This window comes from Ctenocephalides felis, unplaced genomic scaffold, assembly GCF_003426905.1.
Source record: "Ctenocephalides felis isolate EL2017-DRISC unplaced genomic scaffold, ASM342690v1 CF-g0.4_SCAFFOLD_01886, whole genome shotgun sequence".
Lineage (NCBI taxonomy): Eukaryota > Metazoa > Arthropoda > Insecta > Siphonaptera > Pulicidae > Ctenocephalides > Ctenocephalides felis.
Window position 1 is genome coordinate 99086520 of NW_020538040.1, and position 20039 is coordinate 99106558.

At 29.5% G+C, this 20039-nt stretch overlaps 1 protein-coding gene across 1 annotated transcript in view; it reads right to left on the reverse strand.

Annotated features, from left to right (window-relative positions):
* Positions 1-424: 424 nt before the first annotated feature.
* Positions 425-20039, reverse strand: part of LOC113378246 (GATA zinc finger domain-containing protein 14-like) — a 210353-nt gene continuing 190738 nt past the window's right edge. The window contains exons 3-4 of the transcript XR_003367161.1: positions 17973-18018; positions 425-492 (exon numbers count right to left, since the gene is read on the reverse strand). The gene's annotated coding sequence lies outside the window, so the exon portion shown is untranslated. The remainder of the gene's footprint in view (positions 493-17972; positions 18019-20039) is intronic.

Consider the following 20039-nt stretch of genomic DNA (forward strand, 5'->3'; position numbering starts at 1 on the left):
CCCAAATCTATCGCTAATTCATGTAAAATGAAATATACTATACGTCTATAAAATAGACGTCAACAATTAAAAATTATGATTTAAATATTTATTTTTGTATTGCCTGAGAAGTTTGTTCCATAAATGAAAAATATGAAACATTTGAAATAAAAAAATGGTTACTTCTATAACATTCGTTTGATTTTTTCGGTCAGCATTACAGGATACATTATAAAAAAAAATTATTGAATTATAAAAGCTACATTGATTATAAAAAAAATTATATATAATAAAAATCCTAAAAATGCGACTGTTTACTATAATTCAGCATCTCCGATTTTTTATCTTTTAATTAGAACAGATCATCTCCATAGTCATCTTCATAGTCTTCTTCATAATCATCTTCATAGTCATCTTCATAGTCATCTTCATAGTCATCTTCATAGTCGTCTTCATAGTCGTCCTCATATTCATCTACCTCAGATTCACTATTGACCTCCACTAATTCTTCCTCTAGAAGATTGAAATTTATTTCATTTCAATCGTTAAAATTACATTAGAAAGAATTTAATATAGTTAAGTATGAACTATTGTTAAAAATATAACTGATGTACAAAGTCTACAGTTCTGTTTAAGAAGACTGTCGATTGACAAGTCAATTTAGAAAAATATTTCTCTATGTAATTTTAGTAATGTAAAGCAATAATCAAGCACTGCATTAATTATACAATGTTGTGATATTTCAATCGATTAATAAAAAAAACGCCATACTTTTTTTCATCCAATTTATAACTTACCTATCAACCGGTGTTGTTCATGAAAATCACGGTCACTGAGATTAAACATTAAATTCTGAAACCTTTCCACGTAAGTCGCACATAGAACTAAATATATCACGAAACATAAACAATCAATTACTGTTGAGATTCCAAGCCAGAAAAAAGGCTATGGCTTGGTAAAAATGGATGACCGATAAAATAGTTCTTGACATGATTAAATATAATATCCGTTACGGAAAAAGATGCACCAACAATTTGGCAAAATGAATAACTCATCGTGAATGTTTGTGAATTCAAAATTCAAATAAAAAACAAAACATGTTTATGTGTTCTAGTGTTTAAAAAAAACATCTAGATTGCCATGATTTTGTACTCAAAAAATAACAATTTGAATCTTGAACTATTTCAATTTTTTTTAAAGAAAATATCGTTACTATTGAAGGTATATATGTCATATATGTCCACAAACAAAATATATAATATATTAGATATTTATGTAACAAAAAGTATTAAATAAAACAAGTAAAATAACAAACAAATATAAAAAGCACAATAAATTTCAATCTTCTAGCGGAAAAATTACTGGAGATCAATAGTTTTAATGAATCTCAGGTAGATGAAGATGAACATGATCTATTCTATACTTGAAAGATCAAAAATCGGAGATGCTGAAATATAATGAACAGTTGCATTTTTATTGTTTGTATTATATATAAAATTTGTAATAATCAATGTAGCTTTTATGATTCCATCATTTATAACGCTTATTATTTATAAGGTATCTGTAAATGCTAACATAAAAAATGAATCCAAAGTTCTAAAATTAATATTTATCTACTGATATAACAACAATAGTATAAATATACTATTTATGTAAGTTATAAATAAATTCCCTCGCAACAGGTTCAATTATAATTTGATGATTTTATATAATCCAGATACACCGCAAATCATCCATATACTCCGAGTTGCTTGTTACATAGACAGCTTCTTATACGTGATATAGGATGACAGAAATGGCAGGGAATAAAATCGCAAGGAATCGTATTTAGAGAGCAATTACGAAAATCACATATAAATCACTTAATTAATTTGCTTCACCGTGTTTATAGTCTTACAGCAGTAAAGGACATACCAGGGTTGTAGTAATGCATAAATACTTACCTTAGACATTCTACCAAATTTCGATTTTCCTTAACATGATCACATTTGATGTGATTTTACACGCCATAGATTTTTTGTATTCAAAATTCAATAATACCAGTATTTGCAATAAATATGTGTACCAATAAAATGTTATATATATATATATATATATATATATATATATATATATATTTATTATTACATACTAAACATACATATATACAACTGATGTGTATAAAATATAAATTTTTTTCTGAAATTAGGATGCTGTAATATTCAATAATTGTAAGTTTCGGCTAAAAATAATAAAAAATTATTTTAATAAGTAATTTATGATTAATTAAAATAAAATAGTACACTAAAATCAGACATATGTTTCACAGTTTTCGTTTTTATTGCCATTCAAACATGTTTATTATCATATGAACTTGAATATGAAAAGATAGTTATTCGTAGTCGGAGTATTTGGAAAACATCAAAAAAGTTAATTATGGTGAAAATTATTAATTTATCGTGCTTCAATGGTTCAAGAAACATGCTGAACTAAAATTAACCCCTTCACATAAAATGACGAGTAGAGCCCGCGTGCAATTGCTAGGCCAAAAGTGAATATTACGGGCACAGCCCGCGTACGATATTCTGGCCAGAAGCAAATATTACGTATTTCGGGCATGGCACGGTATGGTGAACGCAAGTATTATAAAATATTTATTCATACGAAACTATAAAACACAACATTATTTTTATTTTTTGATAAACCGTGCACTATGAGGAAAAATAATCTCAACGCTGCACCAGCTTGAACAACTTTGGGCCGACATTTTCGAATCTAAATTGTAAGTTAAGGGGTCAAGATGCGCAATTTCAAAAACAGAATTTGTACAATTTCGGCTAATATAAAAATACATCTTTAAATGCAATTATATACAAATAAATTTAATACAAAAATATCTCAAAAAAAGAGTTACAAAATTTTCATATTAACGATCATAATTCATCTCAATTATCTGCAATACACTTGGAATCACTTTATTCGCATTAACAATATTGAATAATTACCGTCTATCGTTAATATCTGATGCAGAAAATGTCTCAATTAAAAACAAGATACAAAAACAGAGTACTGAATTCAAGTGTTTTTGGTGTTTAATGAAGCGAATGCACAATAATCAAGCCAAAATCTTTGTAGGTCACAGAGGGTATAAGCCCGCCTTTCAACTCTTTTATGAAAGACGGCTGCATTAAATCGCCAGCAATCGCGAGAGCCTTAGTGACATTGAATCAAGGCATTATTAGCGTCCCAGAACTTGGGGCGAAGGCGAACAGCTGCCCGATGACAAATTGAGCGCATGTTTCCAGCATAGAGGCTGCTAGTGTAGTAGGCGCACAATGTTTCTGATAACACTATATCTGGCTCTAAGGAGATAATTATACACGCTAGGATAGGAATCCTCTCATGCGTGCAAAACACGTCACAATAATACGCAGAGAGCCGACAATCAGGGATGAGGAAGATCCAGATGGGGGAAACAATGAGTGGCTTGTGCAACATGAAAGCTTTTCGTAAAACGGAAAGCTTGCGAGTTTCAAGGCGTTGCTGGAAAGGGGGCTGCGAAAATGAGCGATTACAAAACAATGGGGTTACGGTAAATTAATGTTTATGTAATCAATACATGTGACATGTACGCAATGAATACGCGTTATATCATTATTATACATAGATGAATGTAGGAGAGTAAGAGAATCGGAGAAGGGTGCTGCGTGCCACCCTGGGGTGGAGACGCCGCGTAGAAATTTTAAACAGTTAATTGGAATTATTACTATAAGTTATTAAAGTAATATATCTTTGCGATGATTTATTTAAAATAAATAAATCATAGATTTGGGCTTTATATTATAACAATAAAGGTGACGCATTTTTTAATACTATTTTTTTTAATATTTCATAAGTATGGAGATGAGGCAGCACCCAAATACATTTTTGATCGTAGAGAAACAACAACAATTTTCCGCAAAATTTGTCATCTTAAAACAAATTCAAACATTATTTTGAATGGTTTTCATATTAAAATATCAATGAAATATTTCGAAATAATTAAAAAACTATTTAATATTTTGAAATTATCACTAAATATGTGAAAGGACTATCATTGACTCCACGTATTAAACTAGAACTTTAGCATAACTAAAGCAATAGTTTTGTACCAACTTTTCTTCACAGTTTATGCCTCTTTTGTGTTTAGTTCATTCACAGCTATTATATTATTTGATACATTTTAAAGCATAATACAAAACAATGCACGGAGAACAAAGTACTATGCCATGTTTGTTACAGCGACTTAATTAGCCATGTACCTTCGAGGAATATCTAAATTGTGTAGCTACAGAAATCACAAATAACGCTCATATGAAAGTTCCATATCATCACACAAAACATCGCGTTTAAACCAGAACGCGAGCTCACTACTAATTAATAAACCAAAGAACAAATTCTGCCTTCGACATTGCGTCAATGCAGCGCGGTAATTTGAGAGCGCTAACTGCGTTTGATTCGAGTACGCTTTTGAAAAGATCAGCAGATAGAAGCTGCTGCTGCATATTCCCGATGGCGGCAAATACATAGATGCGGCTGCATATTGATGAGAGATTATCTGCGAGTTTAAACAAGATCTCATACATAAAATACCTCAATGCGATTATAACAGACGCCCTAGCGAACAACTATAATACAGCGTACAATCTCAAAGCGCAGTATTTAAACGTTGTCTAACGTATTCCGCGTTTTCTACAAGAAAACATGCTTGGAATGTTCATGTCGAGTATCAGAAGAAAAATCCGATCTTTTGAAATGATAGGAATCATAAATAAACTGTGTGCATTTTGATTCTAGAAAATGCTTCCAAGCCCGCACATGGTATAAACTAATTTACAAGAAATGGCGCAGCAAACTGAAATTGTAGCACTGGTGAAATATAATTTAGTTTTAAGTATTAAAATCACCAGGAAAAGTAACCAATAATGACCTATATATAAGAACACAGGCTCGTGAGCTGAGTACCTTAAGAACAATTCAATTCAGAGAAATTTATTGAGAGAAGTTATTTTTAACTTCCCGTAGGGCAAGTTATAGTAATCGCAAAAAAATCGAAAATGAAAATTTTTATATATCTTTACGTTTCAAAGGTTTCTGAACATTTTGGCATACCTTAGAAAAAATGGATGTATGTGTGTGTGTGTGTGTGTGTGTGTGTGTGTATGTGTGTGTGTATGTGTGTGTGTATGTGTGTGTGTATGTGTGTGTGTATGTATGTACGTGTGTGTATGTATGTGCGGATACAAATTTTCGTCGACGATTTCGGGAACACGGATCAACCGATTTGAATAATTCAAAAAACATTCGATTCGTATTGATAAGGAGACGTGCTGATTAGTTTTTAGCGAAGGCAGGTCTAGCCGTTCCGAAGATACGGGGCAAAAAGTGCCGAAAACGGTAACTCAGTTTTTAAGAGAACGGAGCGTCCGATTTGAATAATTCAAAAAACATTTCACTTGTATTGACAAGATGAAGAATCGATAAAATTTTCATGAAGGTAGGTCTAGCGGTTTCGGAGATATGGAGGAAAAAGTAAAAAAATGAGCCATTCGGCGGTCAAAAATGATCATTAGACATATGCACATCAAATCATCAGATATTTTATAGAGATTTTAACAATAAGTATACATTTTGTTAACATTCCTATGGGTTCCGTACCAATGCTTATGCGTTGGACAGCGACGCGGCGCTTACGCGCTTTATATTTTGTTCCTATGCAGTTAAAGCAGTACGATTGCTTTGAAAAAAAGTTCAGATCTTCCACAATATGTCAAAATAAAGAAAATTTTTTTTTTCAAAAAAAAGAAATTAAAAAAAAATTTTTTTTTTTTAAAAAAATTTTTTTCAAAAAAAAGTAATTTTTTGTCCAATTTAGTTTCTCAAAAATCTTATTTTTTCAAAGTATTTTTTTTTTCAAGAATGTTAATCGTTTTTAAAAAAATAATAATTTTTGGTACGGGAAGTTCCAGCAATTTGCCTTGAGGCACGATGCCTTAATTGCCTTAAGACAGAATTCCACTTACAGCTAGGTTTATATTTTATATCGCAATATCCGAATGAGCTATATGAAATAATCTTCAAAACTGCACAAGTTGTTTAGAAGTGAGGATCGATCCGGCTTTTTTACAAACGGCGATATGCATTACTGATCATCGATCTTATGACATATATAAAATTTAAAATTTGTAACAATATATATATATATATATATATATATATATATATATTTTGAAATATGTGAGTTTGGTGTTGATATATATTTTGATGAGTTATTTAGAATCGGGCAGTAACACCAAGTAAAGAAAAAAACTAAAGTAGTTTTTAAATACTTTATTTATCCATACGTTTCGGTCTTCATCGAGACCGTCATTCAGTGGAAAACTAAAAGATTTTATATGATGTAGGAGGCAATAATATAAAGTTATAACTTATATATAAGTACTTACAGAATTAATTATACAAAAATACACTACACTATTACACTGTGATAACCAGGCTATTAATAATTGGAACATTTAAACTAATTAATTTTTTAGACAATTTTTGCTTACATTCTAGTGTGTACAAATTGACCAACGTCTAAAAACTGAATGAATTGTGTTCATATCAATGAACTCAAACATAGCATTGATTTTTCCAATCCCACGATCCTACACTTCGAAAATAATTTATTTAAAAGACGATTTAGCGAAGGTTGCTTAATATCTTTACACAAGGATACAGCCATAAATTTAAGAACTGACAACAATTCGCTTTGCAATGACTATAAAATAACTCTCGACTATTTTCAAAAACACCACCACATCTGAATGAAGCGTGTATTTTTATTATTTTATTATTTTACAAAAAACATATGTCTGCCGGTCTTTTTTACACTTTCTCAAAAAAATTGTAAACACAATTCATTCAGTTTTTAGACGTTAGTCAATTTGTACACACTAGAATGTAAGCAAAAATTGTCTAAAAAATTAATTAGTTTAAATGTTCCAATTATTAATAGCCTGGTTATCACAGTGTAATAGTGTAGTGTATTTTTGTATAATTAATTCTGTAAGTACTTATATATAAGTTATAACTTTATATTATTGCCTCCTACATCATATAAAATCTTTTAGTTTTCCACTGAATGACGGTCTCGATGAAGACCGAAACGTATGGATAAATAAAGTATTTAAAAACTACTTTAGTTTTTTTCTTTACTTGGTGTTACTGCCCGATTCTAAATAACTCATCAAAATATATATATATATATATATATATATATAGATAAATAAATAGGTTAAAGACATTATGTACAAATACCGAAATGGTTTTTACACAATATATTCATTTGAACTAAGTTTGTGAATATTAAAGAACAATGTATAACAAAACAGTTTTTTAAACAAAGTTAAGAAGAAATCATTGTAAAATCATGTTTTTCTTGTATTAAATTTTTCTTGAACTTTCTCTTTCGTATTTTGTCTTATTTAAATTCGATTTTTTGTTCTCGGTTAATCTTCACCTTAAAAAGAACTAGACCTACAACCACATGTAACAACGCACACTTTGTAAACAAATTATTGTTATGGCTGAGCTAAACGCAAAAGCTAATTGCTGGTAATTAACTACTGAATTTCAACTTATAGCAAACCAGGAAACAAAGTGATCTATCTGCATACAAGTATCAGTATTATTAAAAGAAATTGAACAAAGAAACTTTTCTTTTGACTTTTCAAAAGCAATGCGGTCCACAAATTATGTTAATGTAGGTCGCAGACCAAATGCAATAATGAAAGTATGTTCAAACAAACATACATCTCCCTCCCTTTGAACCCTATGTCAAAATCAGTATGCTTTAGCAGTTTTGGTGACTGTTACTACCGTACCGTAGTACAACCGTAACTGGTTTCCCTACTACTTCACTAAGAAATATATTTGATGATATTTGTAAGTAAAGTAATATAAAATGTACTGCACAAAGAAATATTCTTATTTCTTACGTGGTCAAATGCATCAGCGTTTTGAAATTGCACTTATATGGGCTTCGGTGATGCAGGCAAAAGCTGCGTCTTTTTCGAAAGAATGGACTCGCAAACTGTTTACCCCTGTCGGTTGCCATTATATTGAAACGCTTTTCAGATACTACAATAGTAAATATCGCACAGGGATACGCTCCAGCACTCACCGCCAACAAGCACTAGCGATTCGCGCCGAAAGTGTATTATGATAAAGGACCTATTGAAGACCATATGAACAAGTTGAGAAATAAGAGGATAAAGTATAGGCTAGAAGATTAACCCGTTCGCCAAGCTAGTGTTTTCCGCAGAAGAGACACTGCTATACGAGTCAACGAGCCACCCAATAATGCCACTGAATGGACAATACACAGCAATGTATTGTATGTATGTATATCATTATCAATAAAAATGTATTAAATTTAAATTACACTTCTAATAAACTAATTCGCAGTATTTAACTCAGAGTAATAAATATTGAAGCAAGTGGCGTCTATAGACGACACCCATACACAAATATAGGTAGTTATGCGGATGTCGCCTATTGAATGCATGATGCAAGTACCCTTGGAAAAACACTAATGTAGATTACTAGTACACACGTAAACATTTACACAATATTATTTCTCGCAAGAATCTTAAAGAGCCGAAAAATAATCTACATGTAAATATTCTCATCGTATAACTGCATATTTCAACATCCCTTTCAGCATTGGTACGTAATATTAAAAAATCAACTGAAGATAATATAAATCTATTCACGCTACGGAATATTTATACCCAGAGATTTCCATAAAGCTGTATTTCATATTATTCGAAGTAAAAATTTAAAATTATTTAGATAAAAATTGTTGTAAATGCACATCAAAATTATTTATAATATTCAAACAAAATTCTGAACCAACAGTTAAATATAAAAAAGTAATTTTGAAAAACTTTATATTTTTAACTTCCCGTAGGGTAAGTTATAGTAATCGCAAAAAAATGAAAGAGAAAATTTTTATATATCACATACCTTAGAAAAAATAGATGTGTATGTACGTGCGTAAATAAATTTTCATCTACGATTTTGGGAACACGGGTAAACCGAATTGAGTATTCCAAAAAATATTCGATTTGCTTTGATGGCGAGACGTGCTAACTAGTTTTTGGCAGAGGCGGGTGCAGCCGTTTTGAAGATACGGGCCAAAAAGTGCCACAAATTGTAATTCAGTTTTTGAGAGAACGGAGCGTCTGATTTGAATGCCTTTTTAACATTGTTTAACAGCAATCAAAACATATTGTTGTTATATGGCTGTTTGGTTCAATATCAACTCAAGTAGTATTTTACTTGAATATAGAAAGTTGACATGGTAGATAACCCTCCAATGAGGATTACTAGTAACTTAGAGAAGATATGTTAGTTATTTCTTCTTGAGTCTTGGGTTGATAGTCCAACAGCAGCGGTTATATGATAGAGTTAACAATTTGAATGATTTAAAAAACATTTTATTTGCATTAACGCAATGAAGAATGTATTAAACTGGTAAGGTTTATATAGCGATTTCGGAGATGCAATGGAAAATATTCCATTTGGCAGACTAAAATGACCATTAAACATATGCACATCAAAATATCACATATTTTGGTAACGTATTAATATTCATATTTCCAAGAAAAATCCAGTGACACTGCTTGAAATCTCATAACTAGATTACTAAAAAACTAGATATATTTTAAGCTGATCATCAACAAACATTCAGTCATTTCCAAATAATATTACTTAATGCAAGGTTTTGCTCATATCATTATAAATACAACATGCCAATGGATCATAATTCTATACAGGAATTCTCAATAGAGTGATTTTTACAAATAAGAAATTCTTTTACGGGTATACAAATATCATCCATAATACGAAAGCATCGGATATAAAATTTTCTTTTCACTCCAACGGAATATTACATTGCGATCCCTAACACAACCGTTTTATATTACGGATTCCGTCAAGCGATATCATACCTACACATATAATCGATTGAATTTAATATTATTTTTTCAACAAACGGCGGTTCTCTGTTGATAACGATGCAAGCGTTATTATAATCGCAATGTTCCTCCCGGATTTTCGTTCATCACTCATTCGCGATAACGCGCGACTTGACGTTGACAACGCGGCGACAGAAAAAACGCGCGACGACTAAAAATCGCTCAACGTTTACAGATCAAACATGTTTCGTCAGCTACAGAGTTGGACACAATAAAAAAATGGTAAGTTTTAACGATAAATGGAACAGTATCAAGGTTCAATTTCACTTTCAGTAATTATACTGTCTAAACCAAATGAACTACCTCGCAACAAATAAAGCGCATTAGAGAAACAACTATTGAACTATGTTTAAGAAAATTTCCAAATAATTTCTAATTCGAGAAATATGCTATTTACTATTTTTCTAAAATTGGTTATCTGACCCTATCCATCATGAAGGCGGGGTAAATTGGAACAACCAGGGGGCAATAAGATCCAAAGCCTTATATTCAATTTTAAAAGGATTTTACGACATAATAGCTACATTTTTCAATCAATGCAAATTATATTTTTTGGTTATATTTTTTACACTATATACAACATTTTTATACTGCATATAACACATTTTATAAACTGTTCAATCTGACTTGAAATTAACAATACATCTTATATTAATTAAATAACGTATACAAAAAGTTATATTAAGATCTCAAAAAAAACTAACATCGTAAAAAAATACTTTTGTTATGGATTTTCAAAAATTGACGCGTATCTTCTGATAGCGAAATCGTAAGAATCAAGGTGATCGTAGATTATACTTTATCTTCTGCCCTTTAGTATCAAATATTGTTGTTAAAAAGTTCCAATTTTATTTGTTTTTGAGATATTTGAGGTGGACCTTTTTACACGCAGACCAAGTAATCAGTAATTTTTGTTTGATTTCTTCACTTTATTTCATTGCAAAAACAGTCATCCCTGATATTATTGTGCCCAAAAGACATAGCAATTACTTTCGTAGACTAGACAACATCATGTAAAATCATGAAAGTCATTATAACAGGACTTTTTTTTAAATTGGTCATTATAACCGGCATGTCAATGTAAGCAAAGTCAATATATCCGACTGTTTCTTAAGGAATTAGAACCAAATTTCATAGTACGAGTACGATTACGTCAAAGAAGCGGTCGGTCCATATATCCGGCGTCATACTAATCCAAGTCCGGTTGTTTTGATATATGTAATTTATGGTTAAATAATTGGTATGATTTTCACAATATTAGTGCTCAAACTCAAATTGGATCTTTGTCCCCCCCCCTCCCCTATGCCATTTAGGTATTAAATCCTAATTTAACGATATGACATTTTTTAGAAGACTTGACATCGCACAAAGATGCAACAAAATCGAAGATATGGTTGTAGAAATTAAAAACCAAAAATAATATGAACTAGTGGTATAGAATATATACTATAGATATAGATTTGCAACTGAATTCAGCATAAAAATTTCAAAGTACATAAAATTCCATGATATAATTCATGAAGTATATTATTCAATGAATATATAAAACCTAATTGATGTAACTATTTAGGAATCCAGAGAACCCTCAGTATCAAATATGTCATGGAAAAAAAATGTCTAAATGCAATATGCTGATAGTTAGGCTTATAATATATATTGATTCTGTACGACTAACTTAGAAATAACTATGTCGATGCAGAGATGTAAAGCCAAGTAAAGCAAATTTAAAGTATGTAGAATAATTTAAGTTATACAAAGTACATTTGGTCATTTAGTAGGTGGTATAGGTAGCATTCATACAAGAACAAAATAGTCATATAGTAAAAAATATATTTATCAATAAAATATATAATAATTTCATAAATAAAAAGTCTAGTCATTTTTACCTATCCCATAATTATGAATTTTCAATTTCTTCATTAAAAATGTACATAAATACTTAAATAACACAGTATAGAATGACATGAAAAAATAGAAATCTGATGAACTTATAAAACCAGTATATTTTACAGAATTCATAACAAATGTATTTAAAGTTAAAGGTAAATAAAAATAGTTTTGTATTATATAAATATATCTCATTGTGTAACAAGGATAGTATAATATTTTCCAATGTCTCATAGGTTTTATACACCTCTGCTATACGATCACAAAATGCGTACAAGCTGGGCAAACACATGGATGCAACGATCATAAATCATTGACCCATTGAGGACGAAGTTTTTTTTCAATATCAATCAAACAAGCGCAGATTCGCTATCAACAATTCGAGCGCAACAATAATCCATCAGAATTTGCAATATATTATACGGTTATTAATAATAAACATATACTAGTCAATATTGTAATATCATGGTAATAATTGTGATACCTGAAAAAAGCGTTTTATGTATATTTCAGTTTTAAAAGGTTTTTACGGAAGAATAGCTATATTATTCAACCAATGCAAAATATAAATTTTATAGTTGCATTTTTTACAGAGAACACTGAAATTAACCTGGATCTGGTATTTCATCAGAAATAATCATCAGTAGGTTGGAATAACTAATTAATTTTTATATTGTAAAATTGCTTATTTTAACTTAATTCATTTATTTTTTTATTTTTATTTTTTAGAACTTTCCCGGGGTGAAGTTTCAGTTGGTTTCTTTTATCCTACCCAGGTATAAGCTTTTATAAAGGTTATATAAAAAAAACTGTTGAATCTAACTTTAAATAAACAATACATCTCATAAAAAATTATATTAGGTCTAGAAAACCAAGCAACCTGTGCTCACAATCAAGACAAATAACAACGCAAAAAAATACTTTACGTTTTTCTCCCGACAACAATGTTGTAAGAACCGAAGTGGTGTCTGGTTACATTACAGTTATTATACATTTTTTCCCTCTACTTTTAAATATTCTTGTTAAATAATTCCTAATTTTACTGGTTTTATATCTTACAGGTTATGTGTTTTTACTCGCGCACCTTTAAGCTCCGCTCTACCCTACATTAAAAAATGTGTGTAAGAGTTGTATAACCCTTGATAATTTTTTTTTGTGTAGAATGGAGCTATTTCATTAGCTTAAAAAAATTCAATGAAATTTCATTCGAAAACGTTCGAGATGTAAGACAGAAATCGAGATGTCATTACCATAATTGATGATAAATGATGTGATTACCAGAATAATTATTACAAAATAAAGGTTTGTGGTAAGAAGGTAGAGATATAGGGTTATGTGTTATTTTTATACGGATCATAAACAGAGTGAAAAAAGTGATCAAAAAATTTAAAAAAAAATTACGGGATGGTTAACCCTTTCCTCTTAGTTCCAATCAAAATATATAAAAATCTGCTTAATGTTGTGTTTATGATCGCATAAGACTTATACATTCAGGTATACAACCCATCTATATATATATATATATATATATATATATATATATATATATATATATATGTATATATATATAAATGGATGTTTGCACTCTAACTAAGAAATCAAAGTTAATATTAAGAAATAAAACTTTCAAAGAATTCATTTTTATTCCATTCATTTTGGAAGCATTTGAGGCTCTGGGAACAAAAAAATTTGAAAATATCCATAAATTTTCAAAAAATTTCCATGCTCTTTCCATACGCAGTTTGTTTGAATTGCGCTCTATCTAAACGTTAAAGCTAAAACTTTCAGAGAATTGTTTGTTATCGATTTGGAACCATTTGAGCCCCTGGGAGCAAGGAAATTCGAAAATGTTCTTATTAAGGACCACCCTATATATATATATATATATATATATATATATATATACATAAATTCAATTTTTTTGATTTTCCTCAATCCTGTAACTGTCGTTCAAACTATTCTTATATTCTTATATTCGCTTGAATATAAAAATTCGGTCTTAAATATTCTCCAATAATTAAAATTATCAACTGTATTAATATGAGATCATAATAAGATGATAAAAGTAATATTTATATTAATTCTAAAAAATAATTGATCTTAGAAATGACCCAGCAACAAATACACTATTCTAAGATCAACATAATTAAGCACATAGTAAGTAGATAACATATTGAATCCTCCGCTTAAAGAAACGCTAGAGAGTAACTGGAGCTCAAAAAAGGGTATTTTCATTATTTCATTCGAATATTACAAATAAGATCAAGCAAATTAAGGTAATAAGCAATAACGTTAAATATCAAAAGTACAGAACACGCATCGAATCTTTTTAAAATAGAATAGTTTTTTTAATCTTAATAATAAGTTCATTCAATAAATACGCATTTGGTGATTATCACATGTATTTTTGGGCAAAAAAATCATATATGAATAATCATATTAACTAGATGGAAAAAATTTATTAATTAAATATTATTATTCCAACGATTATTATAATTTCCTAATAAATGATAAACCATAATATTTCACGCAAAAATTCGGGTTTCAATTCAAGAATTGTTAAAGTCGATAATAATATTAACTATAATCATATGAACGAGATGGAAAAATCATATTAACGAGAGGAAATATAATCAAATTAACGAGATGGAAAAATTTGTTAATTAAATGTTATTATTCCAACGATTATTATTATTTCCTAATAAATGATAATCCATAATATTTCACGCAAAATTTCTAGTTTCAGTTCAAGTATCGTTAAAGTCGAGATCATTTTCCATCGACTATCCATCAATCCGAGCGGAGACGGTAGAGACAAAAAAAGCGTTAATGAATTTTAAAGCACAGTAGAGCCGAGGTAAAGAAACTATAGATTTTTTTTACATCATAATGTTCTTTCAGAGTCAGAGGAAAAACTAAGAGGCAATATTATAAATATAAATTGTAAATCGGAATTTGAACTACCGACTATAATTTAAATAAATAATAGGAAATAACCATATATATATATATATATATATATATATATATATATATATATATTTGAGAAAATAATTATTTATAAAAACAACAATGTAAGTCACTATAAAAATTAGTATTAATAAACATACTAATGATATATTTATTTATTCCAGCCTAACAGCATAGAAATACAGCGATAGCTTCATCCTACCTTACGCATATCTTAACTTGACCCTGATTGACCCTTGATTGACCCTTTCGACTCGGATGCCGCCGCTCCGGCGGCAAAATACATGTAAATTCCGGAATTAGCGAGTGATAAGAGTTAATATAAACAAAAACTTTATTAAAAACATACTAATAATATATTTCAATATAAATTGTCAAATTAATAAATCTGCCGAAAATTCTTCAAAATACATCGTTACATGTTTTAAAATGCAATGCACTGAAATCGAGAAAATCAATTTTAAGGAAACGTATCTAACGACAGCTATTATTCAATTAATCATAAATTACGCATACTATTTTAGAAAATAATTGTTCAATAAACACTACTGTAAATCTATTATCATAAGAATATCTTAGTAAACAACACTATACAATCTTCTTTTTTTTCGCAGCAATCAGAATTCTTTTTTTTATTGTTCTATGAGCTGTTTGTGTGTATGACTTATAATCTAAGGTATTAATATGAGAAGCAACCCATCGGTTATCTTTCTCCTATGTGTGGGGTTTTTTATTAGCTCTTATGTCTAATAGTGTGGGGGACTACACAATCTTAATCCAATATTCATATTAACGATGCAAATACATCAGTTGTAAATATCACCTGTTGAAACAGACAAATTGGCGCATTTCACATATAACAGGTATCAACTGATGCATTACAATTTACTAATTATTCACTCATTTCTGTAATTGAATAAAAAACATTCAATGTTGTGTATACTCAGCCCAAAATGTATTCCCGTAACAAATAATTTATGAATTAATGAAAGTCGTGCATTTCTATATAATATTAAAAATTAAAATTTATTGGAAACGAAATGACTCCTTGCAAAATCACGATCATAATTCACAACACGTCACAACTAGAAAAATAAATATTATGAATAACAAAATAATAAAAATCAATGTATTAACATAATTATTAAACGTAGTTTCAAATGAAAATTAAATGTTCGTTTATTACTTAACTCGATAGTATTTTGCATTCTGATTCAAAGCGTGAATACGTAAATTATTTATTCTATTTGATAGCGTCAATCGGGCTGCTGAATTATTAACGTTTATACGAATTGAAATAATTATATTAAATAATAATAATATTCCATGACCTAATTCGTTTAATAATAATTTGTGGATGATATATAAATATTGTTGTCAATAAGTAGAACGGTTAACCACTGCCACTACGACCAAGATTTCATTAAAATAATGTAGCAGAAAAACCGGTTAACTAACAAAAATTACTATCTTTTGGCTTGTTTTTCATTATAAATACAATGCAGTGAATAAAATGAATTGTGCAGAACTAACGGACCAGTAACAAAATCTATTTTTTCCATTTTCATTGTTTCCACTCTGCGCCAGTGACACGAAATATGGTCAGGATAATTTCGGAGAGTGCATAGCAATATTTTATCCTAAAAAAAGGAAATTTCGACGTATATAGTTATTTATCATGTGTTACGGGGATCGGATCGTCGTCCGATGTGTATAATATACATCCTTAAGCGCCGTGACATTGATCCGAGGGATAAAAACGTGCGGCCGACTGAGATCACAATCTGGCAGATGATGTTTTGAAATAGCAAACACTGTCAAATATTTACTAGAAACCATCCACTTCATACAGATCAACGATATCATTGTAAAAATACAAATAAAAAAAAACAGTGAAAACGCACTGTCCACTATATTAATCAGTATCAATTCGCTTACAGAAATTATCTTAATAAATCGGTTTAACGATTTAATATTTTATCCAACCATATATGCGATATATATTTTTGAAGTAAAACTTTAGGCGCGACTAGGGTGGCTCATTCGCTCTCGATGAGATTATTTAGATACGAGTCGATTGTGATTAGCCGTCGTGTATGTGAATAGAATTCTGTCTTTGTATGCGATTATATCACCAGCGAAAAAGCAAAAAAAAATACGAGCAGTCAATGAATGTATGTCAATTTTAATTACATGAAGTTGTTCAAACACAATTACATGATGATTGAAGTTGCGAAAACAATATTTGTTTAGACGTTGTTTAACATAATCCACTGTGTGAACGAATATTATAGAATTTACTAATCAACAATTACTTCATTTCTATAATGAAGGTTCTTTCAGAGTCAGAAGAAGAACTAAGAGGCAATATTCGATATTTGGTTATAAACATAAATAGTAAATCAAAATTCTATTATCAAGGTTCATTTCTAAATGATAATTACAATGACAAACCGATCATGTCATGTTTGAAGTATGACTTTTCATTATTATTTTTAAATATTATACGTATTTTTAATGTTATTATAAATATATAATTTATAATTTATCATTATATAAATGTGTATAATGATTGACACTAATAAATGTGTGTATCACAATTGTTACCATATTACTAATAAATATTATTGTAAATTGTTATATTATATATTTAATTTTACCTAAATTAGCCATTTGTACTGCAGCAAATAAGTTTTACTTCAATCGCGTGTGAACCTTACGCGCTCTTTATTGCATATTATTTGTTATTCTTATTATTATTAATTACTACTATGTTTAACAAGTGTACAACTACGAGTACGATAACTTTGCAGATGAAATTGACTGTTATTAGGAGATTGATGCCACTTCATAACAAGAATAAAATAACGAAATATATTTAGAGAGAACGATGTTTAAAACCCAGCAAGTAAAAATATTATATAACTTTACTATGATAAGCTTGGTAACAAGAATTAATAATAATTAATATGCAGTTAGCATGTACCTATATACTATTAATTGGAATCAAAAAATCTGAAATAAATTAGCGTCGACGTATCTACATATAACATCAAATATGTATGTAAAACAATCCAAGTAAAAAAAAATTACCTTGATTTGAACTCGATGAGGTTGAACAATTCATACCGGCATCATCCTGAAACAATAAAAATCTGGTTAGTATATTTTAATCACAATATATATCTTAAGTTTCAAATACATAATATTTATTTAATATAAAAAATATATTAATATTATTTGAGTGGGTTATCGACAATCAAGCACACCACTGTGATTTTTTTATTAATATTATTTGAACATCAAACAGAACTCAGTATTCTATAAACTGTTGTAATATATTTTATGCTAGTTTTATTAGAAAGTCAATATTTCACGGTACAAAGCTGCTTAAGGCTATTTTGACCTAAAAATATAGACCCAATTTCTTCCTAAGTAAAAACATATATGTATTACTTCTGTCAGATATCAAGCTCAACTCAAACTGGAACCTTTGTGGCTATTAAGACAACCAACGTCCTGAATGATGTAGAAGTTTTATCAGTTTCCAGTACGGTAGTGTCAATTTAAAGCACCTCAGAAACTAATACAATTTCAATACAATTTCAATACAATATCAATCAAGATTATTTGAAAACTATTAATTCATATGCTCAATAAAAAGCGTTAAATTCCCGTTCAACGGCAAACAGTTTAAATTCATACAAACATTTCCTTGGCATAGTTGCTGGTTCTACAAGCTTCTGACAAGTCATTAATCATAAAAAGTCAAAACATTATACGAACCGTTTGGAATAGATAATACCATAGCTCAAAACAGATAACCTCAAGATGCTGAGAATAAATCCATCTGATTTTTCAAAATCAAAATAGATGTATTAGAAAAAACAAAAGACTTTCACAGCATTCATTGCAATAAAAATAAAGTATAAGTTGCCTCATAAATGCATAAAGCTAGTCTTAGCTATGGAAGAATTGTTGGAAATTCGCATTACATGTATAGTTTTCGTTATCAAATAGTTCTATTCTTGTTTTGAACATTTCGTTTTATTTTTTCGCCCAACAGAAACCCGGTGATGATCGATCTGGTTAACGCCGCGGCGTCGAACTAGGTCAGAGAACTGACGCCGCCGATCGCACTTACAAACACATTCTCGTAAAATCTCATAAAGCAAGAACTAGTGAACATTTACTTATAAAAATAAAATTGACCATCAACTGAGATTATGGTTACTAATTAAATTCTGCTATTGGAACTATGTGCCAGCGTCGTTTTACCTTTATTTATTTATAAAATTGTAAGAAAAATAGCTCTTAATGAAATAGAAAGGGCTTGAACTACCATACAAAAATTAACAAATGATTCCTTTTCCAATAAACTTGAAATCGTAAGCATTTTTTGAAAAAAAAGGACGCAAAATTATATCAATTGTGAAGGAACCTACTGCTCGGCAAGGTATCTAATAATATTATGAATATTAAAATTGTTATTAATAAGACAAAATTAACCAACTCGAATCAATTGTTTCGAATTCGAACTTGGAACATCAGCAAATCAGGTTTTCTGGACAAAACAATTTTCGGAATCGGAAATATGGTACCATTTGTAAACATTTCATAATAATCAAATCATTACTGCTCGAATTTAATAATTATTAAAGTATAATTTCTTTTACCAGTAAAATATTACTCTAATAATAATATATTTGGAGAGTATTACTTCAATATACAAAAGCAAAATATTCTAATTAATAAACCACTGCAGTTATCACTTCTGCAGGTTTCCAAGATCAACTCACTAATAGTTTAATAATTCAGAAGAAAAATTAAATCTCTGTGATGTGAAATAATGTTTTAACGTATATAGAATTGCACCAAAAATGAATTATGTCCTTTTCGCTGTAAAGTAAATTCTTGAATCAACTTTTATTCAATATTTCCAGATGTAAAAAGCTATCACATAAAAATTAAAATTCAAAGCTGTTGAGTTTCATTAAAATTAACTTTTTATCAACGTGTGTCGTCTATAGACGACATCCTTTTGACGGGCAGTGTGACGAATTTTGCTTCAATACTTATCACTCTGGGCTGAATTATTGAGAATTCTAATTTGTTACAGTGATTTTGATTTTTTCAAAAGTGTATTTTTAACTTCTGGTA